Raw genomic sequence first — 18,821 nt, forward strand, 5'->3', positions numbered from 1 at the left:
GTCTTGAAAGTGATTGGGTTTTGTTTAGTTTTGCTTCATTTTGTTTTGTGGTTTGTTAGTTTGATAATGAGCTGAAGTGGAATGCTGAAAAAGTTCAATGGAATCTAGGAGATTAAAGAACTGAGAGGCCACGACATTAGACAAATTATTAATATGATTTTTGAAGTCATAAAAGAAAACACGTAGAAGATTCATATATTTGCATACTAGTGCTTCAATGAAGTTACGGTGTAGTTCTTGGGTGAGTGCTGAGAACAGAAACAAAGGCTGAGCAAGGTAGTGGAGCAGACTTCTGAGTGACAGCAGGTAACTAAACAAAACAATAAACCTTGCAAGGAAGCAGGAAAAATACCACCTGCTTCTTGCATTCAGCCTTCAGGAGGTAGCATCTCTACCCCTACGAGAAAAGTTTAAAAGAAAAAAGTGTCAACTGGTTTGCTATAGTTTAATAAAGACTGTGATGGCTGAAGTTGTATTTGGAGAATTTCTGCTGGCATCTCATTAGATATTTTTCTGAGCTGCTTATTTGTCAGTTTCAAAGGTGAGTTTTAATGAATTTTTACATCCCACATCCAACACAGACAGAAAAGCCGTATGTTGATAAACTTACTGACACTCAATCTGCTTATCATTGTTTCCCTTCAAACCCCAAATTGCATATGAACAGAAAAACTAATCAACTGAAGCAGAAACACAGTATCAATTAGGTGGATGCCTGGGAACTGAAAAAAGAGCAAGCAAAATTAATTCCAATCAGTTTGGAAATAAAAAATAAAAAAATGTGTAATAACTTGAGATGATTATGCCAGAAAATAGTTGTGATTCGGCAAATAATTTCTATATATGTTTTAAATCCTTCAAAGTAGTATTCACATATGTATCTTGTTATCATTTTAAAACTATGTTTAGAATCACTGTTAAGATAGTTTAGACTGTGAGACAGGAAATTGAGTTTTTCAAATATACATCTATTTCTCTTTTGTGGCTGTGATCACATGTTGAAAATATTTAAAAACTTAAAACAATTAAGAATAAACGTTTATTGAGCATTTATTAGGTACTTTATGTAATTTACGTACCTTTTTAAGTAATCATTGTAGTCGTCATTCACAACATGATGGATTTCACTGTGTTAAAGGGCCTGCAAGTATCCCAGTGATGGCGGGTTCTCTGAATTACCTTCAAAAGTGCCCATGGGAAAAGAGTAGATTTAAACGCTTAGCAAGCTGAGAGAGTACTAACCTTTGATCACCTGGATAGAACCAGGTAAGTAAGATTCATGAGGAGCTACAATCCACCAGGTAGGTGGGAGAGGAGAAATAGAAGCACAGATTCTAGGTAAGGAAAACAGAGAGGAAATGACCATGTCTTACTCTGTGTGGTCACCAGCCTTGCAACAGGGCCAAGACATGGTGTGAAGAAGCCTTGAATAAAATTGGAAATTTTGATTATTTCCTGGGACTGAAAATATTAATTACAATTGAGTTGTTTTACCAGAATTTATTTTTTAAGAGAGTCCAGAAAATTATTGTGATTTTTCTTAAATTGCATCTCGTGAATATAGGGGTGCCAACAGAGTGGGCTTGCAAAGGCATTGAAACGAAAGATTGTAGTTGTTTTCTGATTTTAACCTGTCTCTTTAGTCCAGCATAACAGTTATATCTACATGTATATGTTAAATAAATTTACTTATTACAGTACTCAAGGCCTATAAAAATGACCCTGCTTATTGCCCCCACTTCACGAATTCTCCAAAGTATTCTCTCCTATATCTTAGATGTATGCACAACTCCTAGATGCCAGGCAATTTTATGAGTCCGTGCTATGTCCAATTGGTTATTCTAATGAAAGTTTCCATACCACATTGTTAAAATGTAACTTTCAAAAAATTAAAAACATGACTGTCATGCAAATGTAAAAGGAACAACTGAGAAAAGATTTTATGTAATTCATGAATTAATGACAGACTAAGTAAGACATCAAACCATTTGAAAGGAAACGGGAAAAAAAGATATAGGGGACGACTGACCATCAAGTTCACAAACTTGTTGCAAAGATATTGCTAAACTTTCTTGATATCAGAAGGATTATTCATTATGAATTTGTACCAACTGGACAAACAGTTAACCAAGCTTACTAGTTGGAAGTGCTGAAAAGGCTGCATGAAAAAGATTAGACGACCTGAACTTTCTGCCAACGATTCATGGCTCTTGCATCACGATGATGCACCAGCTCACACAGCACCGTCTGTGAGAGTGTTTACCCAGGAAATAAATAGTAACTGCATTGGAACACCCTCCCTACTCACCTGATCTGGCCTCCAGCTACTTTTTTCTTTACCCGAAGATAAAGGCAATATTGAAAGGAAGTCATTTTGATGACATTCAGGACATCAAGTGTAGTAAGACCACAGCTCTGATGGCCATTGTAGAAAAATATCCATAATTGCTTGGAAGGGTGGACGAGGCACTGGCGTTGGTGCATAGCTTCCCAAAGGGTGAACTTCAAAGGTGACTGTAGTGATATTCAGCTATGAGTTATGTAGCACTTTTTCTAGGATAAATTTGCGAACTTAATTATCAGACCTCGTGTATGTGAAATATAAAAAACGGTCATTCTGCCCACACACACACACACACACACACACACACACACAGACTATTAAATTAGTAAAGCTGAAATAAATTTACATATATTCAGGACTAGTTAATATCCTATAACCCATAGGGCAATAAAATGCAATATTCACGGTTATCACGTTTGTGAATAGAAATCAATTGAATCTTTACTAGAAAAAAATAATTTTCATTCCTATGAATATAAATCATTTATGTGATTCAGTTTTCTAACTGTTAACTATTACCCCTTCAGAGTTGCAAATAGCCTAGTAAACAGGAAATCAACAAAAGATACACAGCCCTGACTCACTAAATATCACTCAACAGTCTCCTGAAAGGATAAAATTTGCATGGCTTGGACAATTTTTCCAAAACCATTAATTTCCTGTTAATCACTTGCTTATCTTTCAAACGTTAGTCCAATTGTCATCTCCTCTACAAAAATGTTTTGAATGCCTCTGGGAAAACTCTTGGTCTCATTCTACCTTCAGTGGTTCCTCTGCTATATCACCTACATCATACTTTAGATGGAGAGGGTAGTCATTTTGCTTGTCTTGTCACTCTCTTCAGTGACTAATAGAACTATAGTCAAGTTGCTCTGTAACTGAAATGTCCTGGTTTGAACCCTGGTTCCATAGTTTAGTAGCTGTATAAACTCAGTCAATTTACTTAACCCGTCGGAGTTTTATTGATCTCATCTTTTAAATGAGAATAATATGTAACACAAAGTTTTATTGTGAGGAGTAAATGAGGTAAAATACATAAAACATTTGTTATAATACAGCCTCTCAATAAATAATATAGCAATGGTAGTAAAGATATCAAGAACCTAGAAAGTGGTAGAAGGAAATGAAATTTAGTTATACAAGGTTAAACTCATGAAGTCTGAGAATTTCTCAGAATGTGTGTTCTATGTGTGACTTGGTATATTTCACTAGACCATGGGAAGATCCTTAAATCTAAGTGAAAATGTCAGTTTCGAGTCCTCCTGAAAGCAGACAGTGAAAAAGTAGAAATCATTTACTTTATTAAATTGCTAATTGCTTTGGCAAATTATGTTAATTATAATAATTCACAGAACAATTGAAGTTTCTTTAAAAATTTAGCACCTAAAGAATTTTCTCCATGTTTCTTTGTTCTTTTAGTTTATAAACTACGCAATATAAATTTCCTGGAATTGTATAATTTTCAGAACCTCCTACCCAGATTATTAACTTAACATTTCAGAATAAAAAAATCATAAATATTTTATAGTTACCTTTACGAAAACATAGCTTAGTCAGTGATAATTTTTTATGTTAATGACTGGATAAAAACCACAATTCTACACACAAGGAATGATGTAGGATAAGTTAGAGGAGGTAGTGGTTTCCAGCAGGGTACTTCCACTCATCTGAGTGTTCCCACAAAGAAAACAGCACTATTTGAGCCAGAAAACCTGCTGTATTATTTGCTTCCAAACTGTTGGCCTGCTCATTTTGGAGGGAGAATGAACAAAATATTAAGCGTGTTTTAAAGACAGACAGATGGGAGCCTGAAACATGACAACAGGTCACTTGAATTCTTCGTGGAGGTTTGTCTCCAACCTATCATAATACCCACCATGAAACCAAGTGAAAAAATAACATCAGTATGTTCCAAAAGGTGTACCACTTTCACACAGTAGTTCGATTCCAGACATGTGGTATATAAACTAAAAACAACAAAAGAACAAGACTAACAACTGAGAAACAAAAACTCATAGACACAGACAATAGTTTAGAGGTTACCAAAGGGTAAGGGGGGAGAGGGGTGGGAGATGAGGGTAAGGGGGATCAAATATATGGTGATGGAAGAAGAACTGAACATGGTAGAAGGTGAACGCACAATGGGATTTAGAGATGATGTAATACAGAATTGTACACCTGAAATCTATGTAACTTTACTAACAATTGTCACCCCAATAAACTTTAATTAAAAAAAAAAGATTTTTCTAGGTTGTTGTAAATTGAGTCATATTTTAAAAGCACTGGAAGGACCGATGATCCAAAGGAATTCATAGATCAGTGTTTTTATAATGCAAACGTTCAATGACTTTCCCCTCTTTTTCTAACTCATAAACTCGTATTTTCATAGCACAGAACCATGAATTGGCTGATCAGGTTATTTGTTCGGAATATTCTACATTCTGATACCACATTTCGCAATACCACTATCTAACTATGTACTGTGTTGTCTTGCATAATAAATATCTAACACATTGAGTGCTTGCTTCGTGCTAGACAGCATACACTGTGCTTTATATAGATTATCTCATGTGATCTCACAACACACAATGAGGTCCATCTTTTATTATCTTGATTTTACAGGAAAAAAAAGAAACAGAGATGAGGTCATTTGCCCAAATGAAAAGATGGAGCCTGAACTGTGTACAGTCAGTGTGGTACCAAAGCTCAAGTTCTTCAGCGTCTACCACCCAGCTTTCCTTTCATCTTAAAGAGCCTGTCGTCACTTTAATACGTGAAAAAAGAATTTCTTCATTAAACGCTCAACATAAAATTCCTCATTTTCAGTGGCCAAGATAAGTAAGTGTAAGAAAAAAACCATATATTTCTCCTATAATCTTAACAGGAATTTTAAATGCCCTTCTTTGGAAGTGTGGAGGAAATAATGTTTACTTTTAGTTTTTCATGAAAGGATTTGGGTTGCTTTGACTCTGAATTTGCATAAATGGAAAGTACATTTAGAAAATTGTTAAATGTATTAAATTCACCTACTACTGGTGGGTCCGATTTTCAGGTATAATGAAACTTTCCAGAGAGCAAATAATGAGATGAATGTGTGTTCTCAAAATAAACAAGGCCCACAGAGGGTCAGCTTGATAGAGTCCTAGGATATCTCATCAGGATGGTCATGGTTTCATCTCAATCTCATTTATTTCTTCTCACCACAAATACTGCATAATTATGTATTATCTATTCAAAGGAGTAAATTAGACATCCTAAAATAATGACTAATTAACATAACAATCATCTCAGTATTTCAACTAATAATCAAGAAATTTTGTTGAAACCTAAAGGGATTGCAAGAATGAGGTCAAATACTAGAAGAGGTGTGGGTAGGTAAGTAGCTTTCAGTGATTATATCCCCATCCTTCCCAGCTATTAAATTTCTGTTTTTACTAGCCCTGCTATGAAATAGTAAGCAGGAGATATGACTGTCAGCACTGCTTTGACAGTAGGACTATAATCTAACAAGCAGTGAGAAATTGTCCAAAGATGGGTTGTAGTTATTGGAGGGGTGAATTTATCGTCTTGAATGAAGATCAGTGAAATTTAATCTTCTAGAAGCCAAACTTAAGGTGTCCTTTTAGACCTTAAAGGTAAAAAGACTCACTTATGCGTTATAACCTCTGACATTTTTAAACTTTGCAAACAAAGTGAAAAAACAAACACAAAAAACCAACAACAGAGGTTTGTAAGCGGACCCATTACTAGAATGGAAAAATGAATACTACGAGGAATTTAAAAGCTTGTTAAGAAAGCAGCAGTTAATAGCATTAGTTTATGACTGAGTGTATCATGTGTGATGATCAAAGTATTTTAAACTTTGGAGGATTAACATATTAAAATAAGAGCTAATCTAGCTGTTTTAATTGCCTAGTCAATTATCCAATTATTTAAACTGGATAACTAAGTTTTAGAACTAAACCTTTCTTTCCGACTTGAGCACAGATCCTAGATTAGTGGTTTAAAACAGGCAGTTCTGTTTGGCTGCTCTTGTAAATATGGAATCTTCCACATCACAAACTGCTTTTGTTGTTTAATAATTCTACAGGTGAAAGAACTGTGGATATGTGACACTGTGAGAAACCATTCTATTCCTCTTTTCTCCCAAAGAGATGAAACCTAAACAATTCCACATCCTTTTGTCATCTTAATTTACTCATTGACAATAAGGACATTTTCTGTCTTCTTGCTAAAAGTAATTCCTAAGCCTTAAAAACTAGCTTCCTTTTTCATGGCACAAAAAGGCCATGTCACTTAGAAACCAATCATTAAGAGCTGAGTGGATGTTGCCCCACCTTCAAAGACTGATGAATCACAGTGAAGATGGTGTCCCTGTAATGCATTCTCTCCATCACAGTCCATAACATAACAAAAGCAAGAAAAAAAAAAAAAACTAATGTCCTTTACATGGATAAAATATTAGAAGGTGCGTCACCTTTTTTTTCCCCTACATTACGTATTCCAAAAAGAAAAGTGAAATCGGAGTGACATTGTAAGCCAAAGTAATGGGAATGTGTCTGCAATCAAGAAAGGAAAAAAGAAAAAGAAAGAAACAAGCTTTTAAAAATTATAATTACAACTAATGCATGCTGGGATTCTCAAGCTAGAATGTGCATTGTGAAATAATAAAATAAAAAGTATTTCCTTTCATCATCACCATCAAAGTATACACAGCTAAGAAATTTGCCATTAGATAAAAGATTAGCAGTGAGACCGATTTCTCTGTTTACATGATTAAGTGCCCTTGTGTGGTCTAATGTATGACTGGAGATACCTCAGTCTCTGAAGGTCAGACATTGAGAATACAAAGTAACAGTGAGGAAAAAGATAAAAGCTTGCCTGTGGCAAAAACATTTCATAGGGAAAGAAACATCTGGAAGTAACTGTCGTATTTATGGGACTAGAATCTACCCCTAAGTATCTTGTGGCAACTCATAGACAAAATGCAGGTATTAAAAATGAATAATGTCTTCAAATCTTTACTGAGAATAGATTCTTTACATGACATGAAACAATTGTCAGTAATTTTTATGTAGCCTAGAAATACACATTATTGATCAGAAACAAGAAGAAAAATACAAGTCATTGGTATCTCATTGCTTCTGAAATTACCACAAATTTAGTGGCATAAAAAAATGCAAACTTATTATTTTATAGTTCTAGAGGTCCACAGTTTAAAACCAGTGTGTAATCTGGGCTGTGGTCCTTCTGGAGTCTTCATTGGAAATCTGTTTCCTTGCCTTTTTCAGCTCGGAGAGGCCACCTGCATTTCTTGGCCTGAAGCTCCTTCCTCACATAACTCCAACTTCTTTCTTCTGTCCTCATATCCCCTACTCTTCATTCACCTCTTGTCGCTCTCTTATAAAGGCCATTTTAATTACATTTGGAGCCCACCTGGATAACACAGAATCATCTCCCCACCTCAAATCCTCCATTTAATCATATTTACTAAGTCCCTTTTGACACAAGGTAGTATACCGTATTTTGCCGTGTATAATGCACACTTTTTGCCTAAATTTGTGAAGGAAAAATAAGGATGAGCATTATACATGGGTAGTACTAATTCCTTATCTATATAAATGTTTTTAATTATGTTATTTATGCGTATGAGTTAAAAAGTGTAACTCTAGAAATTAATAATGATATCCCTATGCAAAATAATACCCTGGAATATAATAATCAGTTTTGTTGAACTTACGACGAACTTGCAATAAGGAAGAGCTCTTGGCTTTCTATGACGTGTAAATATCATAAATTTGTTACTGGTACATAAATTTTTTGTACCTTGTATCTGTTTTTGTGTTTTGTAATTATTACGTAAAATTTATTGTACCATAATATGTTAAAAAATAAATGCTGAAATTCCTTTATAATACAAAAAACAAGTACCTAAATGTAAACAAATAACAATTTGAATTAAAAAATTAAAACGAAAGGCAATTTTCCCTGAAAGTTTGAGCCAAAAACATGGGTGTGCATTATACACCGCAAAATACGGTATTCTCAAATTCCAGGGATTAAGATGCAGTCATCTGGGTTAGGGAGAGGGGGATTAATATTCAACCTACCACAGTGTACCCTCTGGCTTCTAGATATTCACATCCATCTCAAATGCAAAATTCATTTGGCTCATCCTGGGATCACTTGACCCCAAAATTGTCAACTCAAGTCCAAAATCTCAGTAAGTCTTATCAGTTAAAAAAAACAAAAAAACTCACAATTTTTTTTTTTTAATTTATTGGGGTGACAATTGTTAGTAAAATTACATAGATTTCAGGTGTACAATTCTGTGTCACATCATCTATTAATCCCATTGTGTGTTCACCACCCAGAGTCAGTTCTCCTTCCATCACTCCTCTCCAACACTTGTTACTATTTGTCTTGTTGATGATAGCCATTCTGACTGGGGTGAGGTGATATCTCATTGTGGTTTTTATTTGCATTTCTCTGATGATTAGTGATGTTGAGCATTTTTTCATATGCCTATTTGCCATTTGCTTGTCCTCTTTGGAGAAATGTCTCTTCAAGTCATCTGCCCATTTTTCAATTGGGTTGTTTGTTTTTTTGTTGTTGAGTTTCATGAATTCCTTGTATATTTTGGATATTAGCTCCTTATCGGAGGCACTGTTTGCAAAATTTTTCTCCCATTCAGTTGGTTGCCTCCTTATTTTGTCGATGGTTTCTTTTGCTGTGCAGAAGCTTTTAAGTTTCATATAGTCCCATTTGTTTATTTTAGCTTTTACTTCCCTTGCCTTTGGAGTCAAATTCATAAAATGCTCTTTGAACCCAAGGTCCATAAGTTTAGCACCTATGTTTTCTTCTATGCAGTATATTGTGTCAGGTCTTATGCTTAAGTCCTCGATCCATTTTGAATTAATTTTGGTACATGGTGACAGATAGCAGTCCAGTTTCATTCTTTTGCACGTGGCTATCCAATTCTCCCAGCACCATTTATTGAAGAGGCTGTCTTTTCTCCATTGTATGATTTTTGCTTCCTTGTCAAAAATTATCTGTCCATATTTATGTGGCTTTGTTTCTGGGTTCTCAATTCTATTCCATTGGTCTGTGTGTCTGTTTTTCTGCCAGTACCATGCTGTTTTGATTATTGTAGCCCTGTAGTACAAGCTAAAGTCAGGGAGTGTGATACCTCCAGTATTGTTCTTTTTTCTTAAGATTGCTTTGGCTATTCGGGGTCTTTTGTGGTTCCGAACAAATCTGACTTTTTGTTTTATTTCTTTAAAAAATGCCTTTGGGATTTTGATGGGGATTGCATTAAATCTGTATATTGCTTTGGGTAATATGGCCATTTTAACTATGTTGATTCTTCCAATCCATGAGCACGAATGTCTTTCCATTTCTTTGTGTCTTCTTCAATTTCTTTTAAAAATGTCTTACAGTTTTCAGCATATAGGTCCTTCACATCCTTGGTTAAGTTTATTCCTAGGTATTTTATTCTTTTTGCTGCAATTGCAAAAGGCATTGTTTTTTGTATTTCTTTTTCTGAGATTTCATTGTTAGTATATAGGAAGGCAATGGACTTTTGTACGTTGATTTTGTAGCCAGCAACTTTACTGTATTCATTTATTGTTTCTAATAGCTTTTTGGTGGAGTCTTTAGGGTTTTCTATATATAGCATCATGTCATCTGCAAAGAGTGATAATTTAACTTCTTCATTCCCAATTTAGATGCCTTTTATTTCTTTCTCTTGCCTGATTGCTCTGGCAAGGACTTCCAACACTATGTTGAAAAACAGTGGTGATAGGGGACAGCCCTGTCGTGTTCCTGAACATAGAGCAAAGGGCTTCAGTTTTTCACCATTAATTATGAGATTAGCTGAGGATTTGTCATATATGGCCTTTATTATGTTAAGGTATTTTCCTTCTATACCTATTTTATTAAGTGTTTTAATCATAAATGGATGTTGTATCTTGTCAAATGCTTTTTCTGCATCAATTGATATAATCATATGATTTTTGTCCTTTATTTTGTTTATGTGATGTATCACATTGATGGATTTGCGGATGTTGAACCATCCTTGTGCCCTGGGGATGAACCCCACTTGGTCGTGATGAATAATCTTTTTAATGCATTATTGTAATCGATTGGCTGGAATTTTGTTTACCATTTTTGCATCTGTATTCATCAGACACATTGGCCTGTAGTTTTCTTTTTTTGTGTTGTCCTTACCAGGTTTTGGTATCAGGGTAATGTTGGCCTCATAAAATGAGTTAGGGAGTACTGTCTCTTCTTCAATTTTTTGGAAGAGTTTGAGCAGGATTGGTTTAAGTCATCCAAATTAGGTATGAGTGAGAGTCTGGGTTTAATATATCATGGGACAAAATTCCTCTCCATTTGTGGGCCTGTGAAACTAAAAACAAGTTATCTGCTCCCAAACCACAGTGGTGACAGGCATAGGTTAAAAGTTATGCATAGACATTCTTAATAAAAACAAGAGAAAATGAAAGGGGGAAAAAAGTTGTCAATCCCAAACAATTTCAAAATCCAGCTGGGTAAACCCCATCAGGTTTCAAGGCCTGGGAATAACCTTCTCTGGCTCTGGACTCCGCCTCTAGGGCTCTTGACTCCACCTTCTGGGCTCACAGCTCCATCTTCCAGGCTATTAGCTCTGTCCTCTGGGCTGCAGCTCCTCTGATTCATTCCAGCTTTTTCAGAAAGGACAGCACATGTTTGCAGCTGAGTCATGTTATTAGCTTATTGTCTTCCTGTAGAATTTTGGAAGTTCTAAAAGCCTCCTTTCATTTCATCCTCTCCGTCTTGGTCAGTCCAAGCTGACAGTGTTTCTGCTGGTATAACATTGTCAAAAGTCTGTGGGTCTTCTGTGATATCTCTGCGCTTCACTCCATTACCTAAGCGGCTCCTCCACAGATCTTTCCTGGGTAATTCTATCTCTGTCCCCTGCTTCTGCTGAAATGGCTGAAGGGATCCATGAATCACATGCCTAATTTTTTTCAAAGAGCCCTCTGAATTCTTTGATCTTTCATCTATTGGAGAAACTTGCAAAAGATTATCCAGCCAAACTTTTGACTTTATCTCTAGAGAATGCTTTCTTGACTGTGATTCTCCTAATTTTAGCATCTTTTGCAATCTGGGTAGAGTGAGAGTTTCTCAAATCAAGTCCTGGTTTCTTTTTGCATGAGAGATACTCTCTCAATTTATCTCTTTTGTCTTGCATTTCACTATGAGCAGCAAGAAGAAAATGTGAATGAATGAGAAACATTTAACTCAGACTAATGAGTTAAATGGAGGGTCTTTGGAGGGATCGGGCTCAACATGAAGAAAAAATTAGAATCAGCCAAATGATGGGGCATGAGTGAGTTTAGGCAGAGGCATTGACACGAGAAACAAGTTTTTACATTTTCAGTCACTTGTTTTAATATTTCAGAGAAACCTATGAATAATAGTTATAATAAACGTCAAGCAGCCTTTTCCTTTTCCTCTGTTGATCTCTAATGTTCCATCTTAAACAAAAATGTGTATCAGTTTCTGACACCACCCATTGCCATTAGACCATGGTTGGACAGGAGGACAACCAAACCTTTGCTGGCTAATTCTGTATTTCCCGAAAATAAGAACTAGCCGGACAATCAGCTCTAATGTGTCTTTTGGAGCAAAAATTAATATAAGACCCAGTATTACATTATATTATATCATATCATATCATATCATATCATATCATATCATATCATATCATATCATATCATATCATATATTAGACCCGGTCTTATATTATAGTAAAATAAGACTGGGTCTTATATTAATTTTTGCTCCAAAAGATGCATTACAGCTGATTGTCCAGCTAGGTCTTATTTTCCAGGAAACATGGTTATTAATGAGGTTGTCGCTATCGTATATTGAAACTAAGAGAAACACAGACTGAGGTTAGCTGATGGTAGGCTCTAGAGCTGAAATACTATGATCTAAATCAGTGATTTACAACAATCATCTGTAGAACTTTTTAAAGTATAAATTTAAAATACCATCATATAGTTTTATATCTTGAATTCCCCCGTAAAAATGGACAAAGTAGCTAAACAATAAAATCAAAACCACACAGACAGCATTTACAAGAAAACTACATGATGTGATAGTCCCCCCAAAACTAGTCTAGATTACATAGTGAATTAAATGTATTTTTAAACATACTTGAAGGGGTTAGAGAATTTTATGTACATTAGAGGGGACAGAGTGAAATGTACTAAAGTAACAGATATAAGAAAACACATCAAGAAAACTGATTAACCTGATACACTTTGACTATAAAGAACATAACAAAACATAAATAAAGATAATTTCAATATCTGGGGTTTCAAAATTTCTATGACAAATGGCCTGTCAAACTTACTTTCTCGGTGACAACTAAAAGCATATCATCACTTGGAAAATATTTTATTAAATTTTATAGCTTATAGTTTTGGATTATGGTTCAGTATGGTTTAGATAGATTGGTATGAATTATATATATAAAACCACCAATCTCAATATATTAAAACAGAGCGCTGGGAAAATGTCAGGTTAATATATAAACAAAGAAAAAATTTCATCTGTCGTAGTGTCAAATATATTTGTTACCAGGGAAATACTCAGGGTAGATGTTAAAACCAAATGGTGATATGAAATGTTGCTTCCAACACTAAAATTATGCACTGAGGTTGATGAAACTGAGCATGACAAGCATTCAAAAAAGTATTTGAGAACTTGATGCATAAAATGGATTTCTTACTATTGTATTTCCTATATTATTATATTTGTTTTCATGAATACTCCTACAATTTCTGCAATTGCTATAATCAGAGGAAAACACAGCTTTCAGAAGACTCTACTTTTGTCTCATGTCAAATTTTTGTTATATTCAAAACAAATTTATAAAATAAACATAATAATATGAAACGTATGGAGTCTTGTTAGCATAAATCTTATGCTGGCAGTTTTCATTCATAGCCTCTATGCACATCATCAGTCTCCTATGAAGAATGCATAGGACTCTTCATAGTAATAGTAATACAGTAATTACCTACTGCATTAATGAGTTTAAATATGCTAAGCACTATATCACAACCAGTACCTTTGACTCATGTCATACATTTAGCCCGCTGTGCTGCTAAAATCCCCTGATGTACAACCTCAATATATAATCTGGAAACCTAAATGGGAATTAACAACAACATTGTGTCCAATTTTATCTCCTCTATACTTTACAAAATGGTGTAAAGGCGATTAGCCAGGTACTTTGATCAATATTTACAGGGAAACTTGTCCACTTTGGCTATTATCCTGAAAACTGACATTGAAATTTGCTTCTTTTAATTTTATCCTCACATTTCTAAAATTTTACATGAAATATTGTTTTCTTTCATTTCTTTTTTATTTTACTTTTAATTTTATAAACTCAAGGTAGAAAGATGTGAGTTTAGTTTATTATTCCATGAATTTAGAATTGAGCTACAACTAGATCAAGCTATTTTATTTCTTCCAATCTAAAAATTGTTCATATAATCTTTACATTAAAAAAATTATAAAAATATATATCCTGTGTACTTTTTTAACCTGTAGCTCATAGTTTTTTTCCCCCTAGATTTAAAATGAATCTTTATTTATCAGAATTCCCATTTTATTGAATACCTTTCCTCCACAAATAAAATCAATCCTAAGGTTTTTCAGTAATTGAAATGAGTTGTATCCCTTACATATGAACTCAGTTAAATCCATTGTTTCTGGAATCTGTTCATCATAAAATTCATGTCTGATACATAATTCCTTTCTGTGACCCACGGCTGTTATGTCCTTCCTTTGAGACTCCAGAGCAGAGATCATAAACATATGAGATCTGACAATTAAGTTCTAGAACTCACCCTAGAAGAAGTGCTACATACCTCATTGTTGAATATCACTAAGGTCACCTTCGAAGTACTCGCCTTGGGAAGCGATGCACTGACGCCAGCACCTAGTCTACCCTTCAAAGCAATTTTGGAACTCTTTTTCTGGAATGGCTATCAGAGCTGTCGTCGTATTACCCTTGATATCCTGAATGTCATCAAAATGTGTTCCTTTCAATATTTCCTTTCCTTTGTCATTGGGGGCCAGATGAGGTAAATAGGGAGGGTGTTCCAATACAGTTATTTGTTTACTGGTTAAAAACTCCCTCACAGACAGTGCCATGTGAGCTGGTGCCTTGTCATGATGCAAGAGCCATGAATTATTTGCGAAAAGTTCAGGTCACCTTAAGTTTTTCATGCAGCCTTCTCAGCACTTCCAAATAGTAAACCTGGTTAACTGTTTGTCCAATTGGTACAAACTCATAATGAATAATCCCTTTGATATCAAAAAAGGTTAGCAACATCATTGCAACAAGTTTGCAAACTTAATTGGCACACCTTGTAGCTAGTACAACACAGCAGTCACGGTAATTCTCCAAAAGAAAATTAATAAATTTATTTTATGAAATACTTATTTATATAATTACTTACTGATATTAAGCATTTCTACATTTTTTAAAGGCAAAAATTTTAAGTGCCAATATATATTGAGCTAGTAGAAAAAAGGTTGAAACAAAGCCCTCTTGAGCTCACAAAGTTATATCCAATAAGACAAGAGAAGGCATATCTGATTTGTTCCAATCAGGTTTCTTGGAATTACAAAAAAAGGTTTTTGGTGTGTTTTTTTTTTCTGCCAAGGATGAACTTAGCTCACTATAGAAAGAAGTTTCTTTGAACGCTGCTGCTAAACTCACTTCATTTTGAAAAAGTAAACTCCAAGGCATGATAGTGCAAGGGGTAAGTTTTCCATTTATAGACTAATTATAGAACATTTATTGACTGTGCTGTCTCTAATTTCCAATTAATTTTAAAGAACAGAAACTGTTTTCATAAATTTCACTTTGCCTGAATTTACCAGTATACTCATGAATCATGACAGACGAGGGCAATTTGATTTTCTTGATGAATCTGTCTCGCACCTGCACATTGGGTCCAAATGTTGAGTTTCTGACAACTGCTGTGAACAAGGACTCTCCTCTTGCAAGTCCAGGGGTCTAAGAAAGGAATTCTCCCCCAGATTAAGTTCTCAAACATATTTTTCAGTAAGTAATTAAGAAGAAAACAGCACTAAGTGGGTAGTTTCTTTTCTTTCATTAAATCGGGGAGGTCTGAATATTCCTCGAGCCTCCATAGAGATGCATCGTGGATCACAATTCCTCCAATATCCCTACTAGAAAGCTCTGTAGGGTCAGATATTCATGATCTCTGTTGTCTGATTCCTCAACTCTGCCTCCAGCTACTCTTTGGAAAGGAAGAAGTTCTGCTCCACTCCCAGGATGTTTCAGTCCAACACTGGTAGAAGGAAATTGGAAAAGTCTACAGCTGAGGTCGAGACATAAAGACACTACTTTCCATGCAAGAATGGCTCAAAGTACTTTCTTGACTGTGTGGATGAATAAATCAGAATAAGAGGGACGAGATCTGAGGCTTCCCTGTGTCCTAATGTACATCTATATTCAGCTACAAACCCAGTTAGGATATCCGAGGACTGGACACCGGTTCCAAACTTTCGAGTGGCATCTGTCTGCTTAGCATGGCCAGCTGCAATCTTCTTGCTTGTTCTTTTTCATTTTTCATCTGAGTGATGCATCTTAATCTGTTACTTGCGCCTAACATTCAACAACTTGCTCACTTGTTTCCACATCTGCACACATTGCCTGTGTGAAGTGCATCATAAGCCTGTAAATCACCCTTTCATTACTTCATTACTTTCATGTCTTTCATTACTTCATCTTCAGCAAAAAGTCAGTGCCATGTTTTTTAACAACTTTGGCATAACTCTGAGAAGTATTTGGCACTGAAGGCACTTTGTACTCTTGCTGGTTAGTATTTCCTGGATTGGGAATAGCAAAGGATTTCCTTTGACTATATCTTCAATTTAGTCTAAAGAGAAGATACTAAAGCAGGAGAGGAATTGTTGGTGGAGATGGAGCTGAAGAGACAGCTCACAGAGGATGCCAGCAGCTGCTTATGGATAAACTCCCCTCCACGTGTTTCTGCTCCATTTCACTGGAAACACCACCAATAACTTTTGTCTCTGATCTCTAAGAATCCCACCCAAACTCTCTTCATTAACTTTGCTTGTGTTATCCTAAAAACTAAAAAAGTTTTGAACAAGGCTAATGGTGACAGATTTCAATTACTTGCAGAAGAAATTCTGTGTTGCTAATTTGTAAGTTACTGATCCTAAAAGTTTTATCTTGTTTTACCTCCCCGAGTGAAAAACACTTTCTTCAATGGCCTCTTACAAATATTAATAGCTGTCCCCAAATATAGTTGTACTTAGAATGGCACTATCACAAAGGGGGTCTACCTGACCCTGGCAGGAAGGGGCAGGGGAGTCAGAGGAGGCTCTGATTGGGCCATGTCTGTGCTTGGGCCCCTTAACTTAGGAAGAAAGTAGACCCCAGAGAAGTGCCAACCCGCAAACCTCAATGTGGGACCTGGAGCAGTACCCAAAGGTGTTTATATGTAGACTTTTTTTTTTTAAAGTACTTTATAGATTTTTTACATGTTTAATCAGTTTAGATCCTTCTTCTTTTTACAAAGATTTTAAACCATTTACATTTATTGTTCTAATTGTTATGTAGATGATGTTCTATAATCCTATTTTATGCTCTTATTTTACTCTTATCTTCTTAATAGCATAATTAACTATTTTATAATATACTATAAGTCTTGAAATATTAGAATAGTCTTTATTCCATACTGCCTTTGAAAAAAAAAGAGATGAACAAGATGAACACTTTTGTACCTTTTCTCTTACCTTCTGACTCTTCCCATATAGTTTTATTTCATCTTGAAGGTAGAGTCCATTAATTTTCTTTTTTTCCTGTTGTATCCAATTTGCTCCTGCAATTGTACTGAAAAGTTAAGATTTTTCAGTACCAGCTCTCCTTTAATTTCAGTGTTCTGTATTCCAATTTATTTTTATTTGTCGTTTTCTGATGTTCATGATATTGTTTAATTAAATCTAATTATTTATTTTCAAAAACAACAACTGAATTTAGTGGATTATTGATACAAAACTGTACCTATATTTTGAGATATCAGTATTATTTAACTCTTGAATGCTCATCATTAACCCATTGAGTCTTTCTGAGATGTTTTTGGACATATTAAGAGATAACCTGTACAATATGTATTTATACAAGAATAAAGAATGATCAATTTGGATGAGGTAGGAATTTGAACTAAGTGGACTAATACTAGGAAATGCAAAAAGAAAAAAAATATATTGTGGCTGAACTCAAAGTGTGGAATTTCACATTTTAAGGTGATGGATTATATCAAGTATTTGGATAAATTATTTAATCAGTATTTGTTAGACATGTTATTTTATTGTGTATTGGCATTGAATATTAAAGATGTTAATGTCTTCTAGTATTGGTTTACATTTATACATTTTACTTAGAACATACTAGGTTATTTTAATTTTTCTCAATTCCCAATCTTGGGAATTCATTTACTTACTAGAATTATTTATTTATTTATTTGTTTATTTATTTTTATATCCTTGCTTATTCAGTCATCCCTCATTGTTCTGTGCTCTTCTCTGGGGAACTCCTATTAGTGACACAGTATATTCTCATTCTCCATTTTCTCTTGCAATTATTTCTGTACATTTTTTAAATTACTCCAGTCTGTCTTCTGTTTCACTTGTCTGATTTTCTTCAAGAAAAATTCTACTACACTGAACTAAATGTTTTCAATGATGATTTTTTCCTACATCTAAGAAAATGTTTTAGTCTTTTCTGGGTTCATTGTTAAGACCTACTTTCAGTTTACTAAGCACGGGTATGAGTTGTTTCTGTAAAAGTTTCTAGGAATTCATATGAAAAATTTTTTCTTTAGAAGTTCATATTACCTTTAACATTTTTTGATTTCTCTTTTTCCTTTGTTGTGTCAGAATATTTTGTTTCTTTGTTTTAAACTGAGAAGAGATTTTCTTTAAATTAATACTCTACTAATTAGCTTGCTTACTTCTGGGGAACAGGACTCGAAACAGACTTAAGAGCATAAAAGTTTGGTATTAGGAAATAGGCCAGCTTAAGAAGTTCCCTTTAATTGCTCTTAAAACTCAAATAATAGCAGAACATATCCTTGTATTTAAAAATATTAAATGCAATTCTTGATTTCATGTTGCAATTCTATAACCCAAAAAAGAGAATAAATGAATAAACAGAAATGTACATATATATGTGTGTGTGTATATATATATATATATATATATATATATATATGTTATATACATTCTAACATACAGCTTTCAGTGAGTATATATATATATATATATATATATATATATATATATTTTTTTTTTTTTTTTTTTTTTTTCTAATTGTTATATAGGTGTGTATACACACACAAACACAGACACA

General features: G+C 34.4%; 1 long non-coding RNA gene and 1 pseudogene across 3 annotated transcripts in view; both read right to left on the reverse strand.

Moving 5' to 3' along the window:
* LOC141568474 (uncharacterized) overlaps window positions 1–1,393 on the reverse strand; it is a 188,904-nt gene extending 187,511 nt beyond the window's left edge. For 2 of the 3 annotated variants that reach the window (XR_012491620.1, XR_012491621.1), the window contains exon 1: window positions 1,080–1,391. This is a non-coding gene — a long non-coding RNA (uncharacterized LOC141568474). Of the gene's footprint in view, window positions 1–1,079 lie in introns of all 3 variants that reach the window. The other variant, XR_012491619.1, reaches the window with a different exon arrangement.
* Window positions 1,394–15,039: 13,646 nt separating this feature from the next.
* Window positions 15,040–16,806, reverse strand: LOC109455137 (BRISC complex subunit Abraxas 2; annotated as a pseudogene).
* Window positions 16,807–18,821: the final 2,015 nt, after the last annotated feature.

This window comes from Rhinolophus sinicus, linkage group LG14 (assembly GCF_036562045.2).
Source record: "Rhinolophus sinicus isolate RSC01 linkage group LG14, ASM3656204v1, whole genome shotgun sequence".
Classification (NCBI taxonomy): Eukaryota; Metazoa; Chordata; class Mammalia; order Chiroptera; family Rhinolophidae; genus Rhinolophus; species Rhinolophus sinicus.